Genomic DNA, 13,551 nt, shown 5'->3' on the forward strand with positions numbered 1-13,551 from the left:
AAAGTCAAGAGTTAGATTTTGATGAGATTTTTTAACAATCATCTTATGATTGTTTCTATATTCAGATTTAGGTTAGAAATTTACTACGTTACACATTACCGAAAGAGATAACATGTATTGCACGACAAATTTATGATCACACTCGAGTTCGACACGTGCTCCAAATTTTCTCACAGCTTGAAAAAAAAATTAATAAACGCTGCGTAGGTAAATACTTAATACTAATGAACATTTGCACTGCTGCTCACTCTCTCTACCTCTCTCTCACGCAAAGAAAAGTAAGGAGCAGGGAGCTTTTCTCCCGACCCCTCTATGCGATATAAAATTTACAGCCACCGAAACTCGAACTTTCGGGGGAGGTAGTAAGAAAAATATTTATTGTGATTGATGAACTGATTGCAGCTTCTAAATATAAAGTAGAGATCACCTTATTTGCTATGTTTGCTTGTCTTATCCGATATTCTCTAAAATAGAAAAAAACCACGTGGTTTTACCACGTAGAAAAACCTTGTGGTAAACCACGTAGTTTTACATCATAAACCACGTAATTTTGTCTGAAAATACCACATGGTTTTTAAAAAACCACATAGTCGTAATAATACCACGTGATTTTTAGAACCCTGTGTTAATTTGAAACAAAACCACGTGATTTATGATATAAAACCACGTGGCTTACCACATGGTTTTTCCACGTGGTGAAACTCCGTGATTTTTTTCAATAGAGGAACAGAAATTTCTCAGAAAACTGTTTGTAAAAGTATTTATTACGATAGTATACAACAAGACAAGAAAAAAATTTATCAATAGAACTAGAAAGAAGTAGGTTATGTTTGTGAAAACTATTGAACTTCTTGGTGAAAAAACCATGTGGTATTACAAAACCACCTGGTTTCAAAAACCATGTGGCGTTTTGAGACAAAAACTACGTGGTAAACCACGTGGTAAAACTATGTGGTTTACCACGTGGTTTCACCACGTGGTTATTTTCAATAGAGTAGTATTTCCGCCATACACAGAAAACTATTACAGCAGAAAGCTAAAAAAGCAAATTATTTTCAGAAATACTTCTGTAATATGCCTTCTGTAAAAAGCCAAAAATAACACTAATTAGTAACTTAACCTTACAGCTAATTGGGAATTCAAGTTGATCGGTGATATGTTGGAGGCGAGATACACGAAATAAATAAATACATCGAAGGTGTATTTAAATGTTCTATATTGTTTTATTAATGCAATGTTTCGCTGACCATTTGTGTCAGCCTCATCAGGCTACAAAATCAAAAACACAATAAGAGATCTGGTAAACCTCACACACAAAAATAAAATAAATTTGAGAAATAAATTGTTTCTGCAGGTACACGAGAGTTCGTAAGTATATTAACTTACTCGTCACCTGTTGAACTATTGACTGACAATAAATTAAACAACAAGCTAGTGCTTATATAGGCGATGCAACAAAGGTAGACAGTATAGGGCGATGAACTCGATCAAGACTTTTAAACTTTCCTAGTAAGGGAAGGTTTGGTTGATTAAAAGAAAGCATATCTTTCTTACTAATAATGTAATGCTTATCCAGTTTAATATAAAGCATTACGGAAATAATTTTTTTTTTTGTAATTAGATTCTTTGTCAAAGATTCTAATTGCTTTGTCTCACCCACATATGATGCAGGACAATTTTTACAATACAATTCATGTGCAACATTTGTTTGTTTCAGTTATTCCGTTACATGGTTTCTTAAACAGATGATATGGTTTAGTTTATTGTTGATAAGAGGGTAAGTGTGAATATAGTAAAGTTTTAACATGGTTAATATTTTTTGAAATTATTGTCTATGTATGGAATAACAATTTTGCAGAGAGAATAAGTGTTTATAGTAGTTTTATTGTGATTAATATATTTGTGTCGTTTGAATCTCACTATGGTATTTTTGTTAATAAAGTTTAACGGGCAATTGTTGTTTGTCGAAACATTTTTTATCTAGCAATATTTACACTGTTAAAACGTTTACTAGGAAGTAAGATCGCTCTATTATCTAAATTGAAAACAATATTGCTTTCGTAGCTAACTGGATAACCAGAAGAATAATTCAAGATACGTTTGAAAGAAGGAGGTTATTCAAACCAGTTAAAATTAAAATGATTCGAATTTCTGATTATGGTCATGTCTAAAAAGTTGAGTTTATTGTCACTCTCCATTTTATGTGTAAACTGTAGCTTAGAATGATATGTGTTAAAAACATTTGATAATTGGTTGATGTGGTCCACGTTAATAAAAAATAACACATCATCTTCGTAATGAAAATAAAAGCTGGATAAATATTGTAATTATTTTTTGAAATGGAGAGAAAGTCATTTTCCAGGGCATCCGTTACAAAGTCAGCGAACAGAGGTGAAATGGGAGAATCCACTGGCGTAACGAAAATTTTTTGGTAGAAATTGTTGTTAAAGGTAAAAAAGTATTGTTAAATAAAAATTCTGTGCATTGTCGAATTTCGTTAATAGGGATTCAACATTTATTCATTATGTTTAATATACGTCGATTGATGCTAGTCAGTACTAACTCTAAAGGGATATTAGTTAACAGGGAGCTGACAACTTAAGACAATAATCTGTAGTTAGTAGTGAGTTCTATATTTTTTAGTTTGTTTTTCAATTCAAAGCTATTGTTAGCATGTGATTTTGGAACGTTAACCGAATTCTTCAGTTCATTGTAAATTGTTTTTGCCAGAAAATGTGTAGGGCTATTTACTTTATTAACGAAAATATCATAGTGAGATTCAAAAGACACAAATATATTAATCACAATAAAACTACTATAAACACTTATTCTCTCTGCAAAATTGTTATTCCATATATAGACAATAATTTAAAAAAATATTAACCATGTTAAAAGTTGGTGGAGCTTAGAATAATATTATATAAAGTATGCAAAATAAAATACTAAAAATAATCAATTAAATTAATTTTGTATTAGAAATTCTATACCTGTATGAAAAAGTTTTGCCAGTTAATCTCCATGTTCGTACTACTAAGAGCCAAGAAAGCAGTGCATGAATTCAAAAAGCACGGCCAGAATAAATATAATACAATCACTCAAAATGTTGAAAAAAGTTAGCACTAATAACGTTACCATGCAGCTATAAAACTAAACAATGAGCGTATAAGGTATGATTGGAAAATGATTTTTCCGCTTCTAGATAAATTTTTGTATCAGAAAATTTAGTGTGACTTTATTACTTGTATAACAACAAATATTTATGATATGTCTGTGTCATGAAAATTATAGGCTCATATATAGATGGAGGTACTGTTCCAAGTACTCTTAGTCCATCTATGTCCTTTTATGATGGTAAATAATTATTCAATTAAATCTTGAAAATTTAAAAGATATGTTTGACGAAATTTTAACTATTCGCAAGGAGGTTGCATGTTTAGTTTACCCGTAAGGAAATATTTTATTAATTCTTGTAAATAGTTTGCAATTTTTTTTTTTTTTTCCGGGTTACCATGACAGCCTACTGGCCTATTCACCAAGGCCTCCTGCTCACCACTTATGTGTGGGGTGTATTGCCGCACCCATTTCCAACCCTTTTTACTGATATCATACCTGAATCCATGGGCTTAGTGTAAGTATCTCCGGTAGAACACCTTACCAGTTAAGCTGACACTCTCTGCACCAACGGTGCATGGGGTCCACTCGCCACTGTGTAGCCTTTCCCCGGAGAGGACTCCATAATATTCCAGGACGTCCACTCCTGCGCGTCTTTTACCATAGTATCAAGGGTCTCAACTTGCGACATATTTCAAACCATAGCATTATAAAATACATCACGTATCTCTTAATCATAATCTCCCTCAGATAGGGACTGTTTCCCTTGAAAATTTGTGTAACTTCTGTCCAGTTCTTTAAATTTGCTTACAAAGTCAGATGCTGCCGTTTTATTGATAAAAAATTAAAATTTGTAGAGCTTGCGTCTGATTTCAGTTGAAGAAAGGTTAGTTTCATATCTTTTAATCTCTTTTAGTTCATTCAGCTGTATTTTCTCTCTTTATTATCTTCGAGATCCTTTTTTTGTAGAAAGAGAGAGATTCCTACAGTATTATTTACTTTATATAAAAGTCATTGAATTTTCAGTTCTGAATGGAGCTTGTCCAAAAATAATTCTAACTTATTTTTGGTGTGAGTTTATAATCAGTTTGCTAGGGTGAGTCTTTAAGAGCAGTTTGAGTTGAAATCTCTTACTTAGATCAAGATCAGTTGTTCTATCATTGAAAAGAACATTGGAATTTCTTCCTGAAGGAAAGTCATCTTCATGCATGCGATTTCTTTTGGCAAACGGAAAAGCTGTCGAATAATAAAAATCTGGCTGATAACTTGTTTGGCTCATCCCCTGATTTTAAAGATGCTTAAGTTGTTGCGTCACGCCTGTCACTGCCTGTTCCAGACTTGCCACACGCACTGATACATCGGCCGTCCTTGACACTTTATCCTGATGTTCAGAGCCTTATCTGTTCTTCAACCATTTCAATTTCCTCGAAAGGCTGGAATTCTTTTCTTTAAGAACGCTCAACCCTATTCTTTAAAGCTTTTAGGTAAAAGTTCTTAGTCATAGAACTGCTTTTATCACTTGTCTGTCTTAACTTATAGATATTCATAATATGCGTCTTTGACTCAAATCTGTCCGTCTCATGATTATATTTGAAATAAGTCGTTTTAGTATTTGTTATGATTGGCTTGTCCCGATTTTTTTGGCTTGTTGGTTTCTCGTTTTCAATCATCTGGTAGTTATTGAAACGCATTTCGCTGTCATACTCATTGTCTGTTTAACATTCTTTAAAAATTCATAGTTGTAAGTATATGCCTTCATTTCCGTCTAATTATTTTGGCTTTGGTTTTTATAATCAAGCGAGAAACCAAACTGGTCTGAACAAATCGAAAAAATTAAGTTTAGATTGAATTTCAGATCCAGGTGTATTTTATACTACCCGCATTTTCAATTAGTCGCAATATTTTCCAAACTCTCTTGACTTAAAGTTGCATTTGGGTATTGCTGCAATCAGTTTATTTTTTGTTTGCGTTCATTACTATATCGTCATTTATTTTTGTGTTTTAGTCTTCTACTGACTCACCACTGCATATAAGAAAAAGAACGCGACTAAAAAAAACCCTTCATTCGTATACGTATACATATTTCTGTCGGCTTCCTGGACATGAGCGCATGTGAAGCAACGAAACCTTAGTTGCTTACATAAGGTGGATGTCCCTACCACGGAACGAATTTTGGTATCGATTTACCTTTATTACAGATAAAAAATTTTTTTAAACGTTTATTCATAAAATTTCGATCTATAATAATGGGTTATCTGTTTTTGAACGTAGGTTGCTGTTTTGTATCAAAATTTAAGCAGAATTAAGAAATTTATGTGATAAATTAAAAGGTGATCAAAATGTACATTAAGCGGAACGTCAGCAGTAGTTAGGCAGCACTGTTCCGCAGTCATTGTCCCTATCGCGGAACATGACTTTATATCAATATACATAGAACTTTCAAATTATTTCTGTGTAATTTAAAGGTAATAGTAAATGAGAGGGTGTAAGATAAGGTAAAATATACATGATTTACTCTTTATTTTATGAATTTCGTATTTATTTCTTTTTATTACTTAAAATTATTGTTTATTCTTATTACCTTTTTACATTAGTTCAATTTTTTTTTATCATAGTTTTTGGTAATTATAAAACATTTCCAGTTTAAATACATTTTAATATAAAATCTTAGATTCAAATAAATTATAATAAACTATCTACGGTTTTTCTTGTTTGATATTTAATAAAATAGCTTTAATTTGCAAGTCTAACTTTTTGTATCATTCTAAGACTTTTTTTCTTCTTGCAATTTTTTTTCCCATCACCTGTTTTTTGTAATATTTTGATTTTGATCCCCTTAATTTCAATATCTGTTTTTTTTAACAACTAAATCGTTCTTCTTTTCTTGCATCTTTTTTATTCAGCTTCCTTATCTTCCTTTTGTTTATGGATGTTAAACCACGGATCAGATTTGCATGCAGCGACAAATTTTACTTTTCCTTTAATTTTATCCTTTTTTTTGGCAAACACTTTTCAGGCAGTGTAAAAATGTTGTTAAACATTTCCAAAGATTTATTGCTTTCGTGTATGTTGGATTATTTTGAAGTGTTTGAAACAAAGTAGGAGAAAAAGAAAGAAAGATATTTTTTGAAATTCTTATGTGATTATTTAAAATAATTTGTAGGGGTATATAATACCAAGTTAAGGTGCAATATAACATCGATGCCTCGTACGAATACCAGCTCACTTAAGATTTTTCTGTTGAAAATAACATTGAAAAATCTAAACTGTGCTGGTCTTTGTACGAGGCGTCGATATGCAACTGTATCTCAGGAGAGTTTAAATTAAAAGGCTCTGCTTATTTTGTTTTGTTTTTTTGGCACCCATGTTTGCCATTTTTGTATACTTAAATCTTAAATAAGTAAGTGATATCTTATGTTGTGTATTTTGGCTGTTCCTTTTAATGTACATTTTGACTGACAATGAACATGGAACGGAACGTGTGAAAATTAATAAAAATATTCAGTTTTTCATCAAACTATACGTATAAATCTTAAGTATAGCTTCAATACATGCAAAAAAATTTAAGTCCGAGCTCATATAATGCTCTATAATTATGACAGCATGGGTAAAGAAATCCTCTCTCTTCATAGTGAGTGTCACTTATTCTCATAAATTTTAGATGCAGATCGAAAGTGCACGTTCTTAAATTATTTTGTATTTACTTCTCATATCGGTGTATTCAGATAAAATTTTTAAAAAAGTTTTAAAGATATTTTAAGCTATTTATTGTAATTTTTGTAAACTTATAAACAAGCAATAAAAATTTTGGTACAAAAATAAGAAATCGTTCCGCCATAGGGACAATATTCCTTGATAGGGACATTTAAATTACGTCATGTATACAGACGACCGCAGGGCTAAACCGCACCTACCATTTTGTTACTTCCATTATTATAAAATTGGTCTTAAAATTACAAGAAAAATATACAGAACAACATCCTTAGGTCTTGACAATGGTCGAGGTCGGGAACATTGTTCATAATTGCAAAATAAGTTTCTTTTCAGCTTTTTTTCGGTTATTGTCGATTATCTCCGAAACAGTAGCTTGTAGAGAAAAATGTTAAATACAAAAGTTGTTCAAGAGATGATTCTGCACAAGGATTAAGCATTTGAAAAGATTAAAAAAATTAATTCTCAGTTTACCCAGGAGGAAAAGTCAAAAAATGCAAAAAAAATTAAATTATTTAAAAACAGTACTAAAAATTCTTCAAATTCAATGAAAATCGAGTATGTTGTAGTTTTTAATATACTTAACAATATGCGCCCGGTCCTATTGCAAAATTTCGAAATGGCGGCCTATTGCAAAATTGTTAAGTTGGAATTTGAATTGTCTGTACAGCGTGTCCTTCAAGACGAATCAAAATCTGCTTTGCTGGAATCGGTAGGTACTGATAATGCCTTTAATATACCAAAAATTCAGATTTTTAAATTAATAAACAAAAAAGTTATTTAACAAAAACCCGTTGTTAAGGACCTTGATTTCGCCAATTTACAACCTACAGTTTTGCAATGAAATGCATTCAATTGCACTTATTTTTACATGAATTAAATAGAAAAAAATTTTTTTCTACGACCAACAGAAGCCGAGTTACAGTTCTCCCACTTTTTTACTCGTAGCGCCTGCCCTAATTAATATTTCTGCCCCAGACCCAGCCTAACCTCTTCTTGAATGTTTACTTAACAGTAGAAAATTTTTTCCTGGTCAATTTGATCAACCCTGTCCGCATAAACAAAATATTAGGTTGCTAAAAAGTTGCACAGAAATTCCCGCCGAGACAGCCCGCCGCCCGCCGCGAGCCGAGCGCGCCGACGCCGCCCGAAGCGGCCCAAAGAGCGCTCGACGGCCCGTGCATGCAGCCGCCCGAGATTCTTAGTTACATAATTATTTACTCGTATAAAAAAGTACCTACGAAAACGAGCTAAGGTCTATTCTCATGTCATTTTTCGTCAGCTACACGATGGTGCCATTTATTTTGTTGTATCTATTCCGTAAGGTGCCGAAAAATGCATGTTTTCGTATGCACTCGATGAAAAAGCCGTTTTTTAGCGATTTTATTGATCAATACTTGTACTTACCACTTACACTTGAGTGTCTACGAATACTTGTAGTCTTGAACCGACATATAAATAGCGTAATGAACAGCTTGTATGCCGTATCCTTGGTGAATCACGTATTTACTCACCTGTTACTCAGAACACTGTAAATGTGTCCCAATGCAAGCGGGAGAGGTTTGTGAGCGTTTTTGGGATAATATATTTGGTGCGCGTGTGTGTGTGTCTACATGCGTGTGAACGACTAACGTGAGCATACTGTAGAAATAGTAAATGAGATGAAGATTCGGTAACGTGGAACTTTTACTGCCTCATAGTTCACTGTCTTTATGTCTAATCGTTAAATAATTTATCCATTACAAAGACAAACAGTTTAGCTAGAAGTTGATAACAAAAACAGAAATATATAGAAAGAAATGCAAAAGACGCACTGGAAGCGGCTTACAGGTGAGTAAATACGTGATTCACCAAAGATACGGCATATAAGCTGTTCATTACGCTATTTATATGTCGGTTCAAGACTACAAGTATTCGAAGACACTCAAGTGTAAGTGGTAAGTACAAGTATTGATCAATAAAATCGCTAAAAAATGGCTTTTTCATCGAGTGCATACGAAAACATGCATTTTTCGGCACCTTACGAAATAGATACAACAAAATAAATGGCACCATCGTGTAGCTGACGAAAAATGACATGAGAATAGACCTTAGCTCGTCTTCGTAGGTACTTTTTTATACGAGTAAATAATTATGTAACTAAGAATCTCGGGCGGCTGCATGCACGGGCCGTCGAGCGCTCTTTGGGCCGCTTCGGGCGGCGTCGGCGCGCTCGGCTCGCGGCGGGCGGCGGGCTGTCTCGGCGGGAATTTCTGTGCAACTTTTTAGCAACTTAATATTTCGTTTATGCGGACAGGGTTGATCAAATTGACCCGAAAAAAATTTTCTACTGTTAAGTAAACATTCAAGAAGAGGTTATGCTGGGTCCGGGGCAGAAATATTAATTAGGGCAGGCGCTACAAGTAAAAAAGTGGAAGAACTGTAACTCGGCTTCTGTTGGTCGTAGAAAAAAATTTTTTTCTTTTAAATTCATGTAAAAATAAGTGCAATTGAATGCATTTCATTGCAAAACTGTAGGTTGTAAATTGGCAAAATCAAGGTCCTCAACAACGGATTTTTGTTAAATAACTTTTTTGTTTATTAATTTAAAAATCTGAATTTTTGGTATATCAAAGGCATTATCAGTACCTACCGATTCCAGCAAAGCAGATTTTGATTCGTCTTGAAGGACACGCTGTACAGACAATTCAAATTCCAACTTAACAATTTTGCAATAGGCCGCCATTTCGAAATTTTGCAATAGGACCGGGCGCATATTGTTAAGTATATTAAAAACTACAACATACTCGATTTTCATTGAATTTGAAGAATTTTTAGTACTGTTTTTAAATAATTTAATTTTTTTTGCATTTTTTGACTTTTCCTCCTGGGTAAACTGAGAATTAATTTTTTTAATCTTTTCAAATGCTTAATCCTTGTGCAGAATCATCTCTTGAACAACTTTTGTATTTAACATTTTTCTCTACAAGCTACTGTTTCGGAGATAATCGACAATAACCGAAAAAAAGCTGAAAAGAAACTTATTTTGCAATTATGAACAATGTTCCCAACCTCGACCATTGTCAAGACCTTAGGATGTTGTTCTATATATTTTTTTTGTAATTTTAAGACCAATTTTGAAAAAATGTAAAGGACCACGACTTATCGTTTTTTTTTAGTCTCTGGTGCCCTGACTACTTATCATTTAAGATAGATAAGCAACAATTACTTTCGCTTCTTTTAAAATTTAAATTTTTTAAATAAGTATCAAAACACTCATACCAAGCTCTTGGGCTTTCTCTCAATCCGTACAACGATTTATCCAATTTCAATACCTCATTATAACCATCATTGTAGCCTTGTGGCTGTTTTACATATATTTCAGATTTTACTTTTCCATTCAAAAACGTTTTTTCTACATCTATCTGTTTAATAATTAAATTATTTTGACAACAATAAGAAAGTAAAATTTTTAAGGTTTGCATTCTTGCAACTGGTGAATAAATATCATCAATAATACATTTTGTTGATAACGTGTACCAATTAATCTGGCCTCAAAAATATCATTAGCTTTTTTAGTATGAAACCTATTTTAAATCTAAAGTTTTTTTATCATGTAGTTTATTTACGGAAATCCAAGTCTTATTTTTATTCAAACAATCTATTTCTCTATTCATTGCCTTTTTCCAATTTTCAGACTCATTACTATGTATCGCATCATTATAAGAAACAGGTGTCTCAGCATTTGTATAATTTACATAAATACTGTTACTACATAAAAATTTTTTATCTCTTTACCTATCAGGCTCTTTTCTTTTCCTAATTGACCGTCTTAAATTAAATTTTGTATTTTCATCATTGCCGTTTGTATTTTAATTGCTATTTTTGTTTTTAACATTGTTTACATTTAAAATAACTTTTACTATGTCATTTTCTAATTCTAAACCAACACAATTTGTGCCATCTTCGATAATATTAACGTGTCTTGCAACTACTATTTTACTATTTATTAGAACTCTATAACCAATATTTTCATAACCTAACAAAATTCCTAAGTCTGCTTTTTTGTCCCATTTTGAATTCCTTTTTTCCTCTGGTATTCTCACAAAAACCCTACTTCCATAAATTTTTAAATTTCTTGTACTAGGCTTTTCCCCAAACATAATTTCAAAAGGTGTTTCATTTTGTTCAACAGTATTAGTAATTATTTTATTTTTCAAGTAAGCTACTGTTTTAACTATTTCTTGTCAAAACCTACTATGACCCCTTGCTTCTTTCAATAAACATCTAGACATATCCATAATATCTCTGTAATATTTTTCTGCCGTTCCATTTGACTCATGTACATGAGGTGGATACGGTTCAATAGATATACCTTTCTTGCTTGCAAAATTACAAATATCCTTATTTATATATTCCTTTCCATTATCCCATCTTAGTTTTTTAATTTTTTTTTCTGTCTTACTTTCAAATAAATTTACATAGTTAACTAAACAATTATATAATTGGTATTTTGATTTCATACAATAAACTTAAGCTCATTTACTGTAATCATTAATAAAACTCAGAAAATAATTCTCGCCATTTAAACCAGTAGTACTATGAGGTCCATTTAAATCAGTGTGTAGAATTTCTAAAATATCTCTAGACCTTGATCTGTCATTATTAAATGATAAATTATGCATTTTATTTTCCAAACAAATTCCATGTTTTAAATAATCAGTTTCTAATTCCCTAGATGAGCCATCAAGCATTTGTTTACCACACATTGTTTTCAAATAATTAAAATTTACATGCCCTAGTGTTCTATGCAATTTTCTTCGTTCTGTTAACTTATTTTTTGTCACTGTATTTGACTCGCTATACGTAATTTCACTTGTCATATGATGAATATCATTATTTTAAATAGCCAACGCAATTACATTTCCATTTTTATCAAAAATTTTTGACATATTTCCTATTGATACAATCTTATTTGCTTTTGTTACTTTACCGTAACTTATTTAATTTCTATCCATATCTTTAACAAAGAAAACATTTTTCATTGTATTCATTGTACTTTGACCATAAACAATAAACTTGTGTTTAATATTACCAACTTTTGTTGCTTTTAAAGAACGACCATCGCTTACTTTTACATTTATAGGCTCTTTTAATTTAACAGATTCAGAAAAATATCGATCATCATTTATAACATGATCTAAGCAACCGCTATTCAATCAAGTAACCATTCAACCTTACTATCACAGCTGTTAACTTCAACACTCGACTCATTAGGTCTTTCCTCAAATTCCGCAATTACAACTACTCACATTACCGTCTTCGTTTGGATGCCTTTGATTATTATTCTGTTGCCAACCGCCTCCTCGACGATGTTGACTAGAGCCTCTACCAGTTCTACGACCTCTGTAACTTTGCTTCATTATCTAAAATTATCACTTATTAACTTCGTAAATTTTACCTTATACTGATACATACTTTATTTTCGGAACTTATATTGTCTTATCTTTCGGAACTTATATTTGTATACAGTTAAATTTAGTTATTCTATCTACTATTTCTGCAATTAATTCAGACACGCTTCAACTAGCAAAGAACCAACATCCATTGCGCTCTGAGCTCCACTAACCACTATTGTAACACATACATACGCAATTACTTAACGTTATTTCTAAGCGACTAAGAATAATCAAAGTTTTATTGATCCTCAATGATTCCCGAACTATTCGAATTAAAAGATCCCCGCGTTTGATAAGTACTTTGGCTTGACCGTAACAACATACGTTTATTAGTTCACATGTTCTATAAATCATTTTTATTTGATAATGCTTCTTAATGGGCAAATAAAATTTAATAAAATGATATTTATTAATTAAATAAATTTTTAGACTCTAACATCTTACTTTCTATAAGATGTGTTTTTATTAAAGTGTAAAGTGTATAACTTTTTGGTTGTATATTCACAATTCTTTTCGAGTAAAAAGTAAGCAACGTCATGTATTAAAAAACAAAAAAAATTATATAACAATAGCTTACATATTACAAATCAATTTGTCAGCCATTTTAAAACACTTTTTGTTATATCTTGTGTTAGGATGACATTGAAAACATGAGTGCCAAACACAATTAAGACTTTTTAGACACGCCGTGCGTAGGACTCGATTATGAGCCATCTGTTGTGGCTCTAAAGATCTCGATTTACACACACTACTCACAGCTCGTGCTGCGCACTCGTGCGAGTGGGTGTGTACGTCGAGGTCTTTGAAGAGCCATATTAGATGGCATCCCTACGCTGGCTGTGTCGAAAAGTTGTGAACACCACACGTGCGAGAGGTTACGTAGCTAACACGCGTGCGTCAATCGCCTTCCCCACGCACTAGTATCGTACTGTACTATTTTTCTAAGATCTATACGTTTTATATTTAAAATTTCGTAAGCACACGTTTCAAGTATATAACATCTGAAAATATTGAACACGCTTGTATTTATGTATTAAAACGTTTACTCATTCTATACATCATTTTTAGGCACGATATGTTTCATGATTTGAGTTAGTCACATAGTGTATGTATAAACGCACGTAATTAAATTTTTGAAGTGAATTAAGCAGTTCTTATTCATATTTACTCAAATTTTATTGGTCACTTCAAGTTTAATGTCTTAGATGATGTGTCTCGTTTGGTGAGTCTTCATTAGAAATAAAAATTTTGGCAGCATTGTCACTACATTACTCTTAGAGTAGAAAACAAG

General features: G+C 32.1%; 1 protein-coding gene across 3 annotated transcripts in view; it reads right to left on the minus strand.

Moving 5' to 3' along the window:
• Positions 1–13,551, minus strand: part of LOC106644202 (uncharacterized) — a 728,649-nt gene that overhangs the window by 164,284 nt on the left and 550,814 nt on the right. The window lies entirely within an intron of this gene.

Source organism: Copidosoma floridanum, unplaced genomic scaffold, assembly GCF_036245765.1.
Source record: "Copidosoma floridanum isolate Cflo_tuat_1 unplaced genomic scaffold, Cflo_Japanese_pri ptg000020l, whole genome shotgun sequence".
In the NCBI taxonomy this organism is placed as follows: domain Eukaryota; kingdom Metazoa; phylum Arthropoda; class Insecta; order Hymenoptera; family Encyrtidae; genus Copidosoma; species Copidosoma floridanum.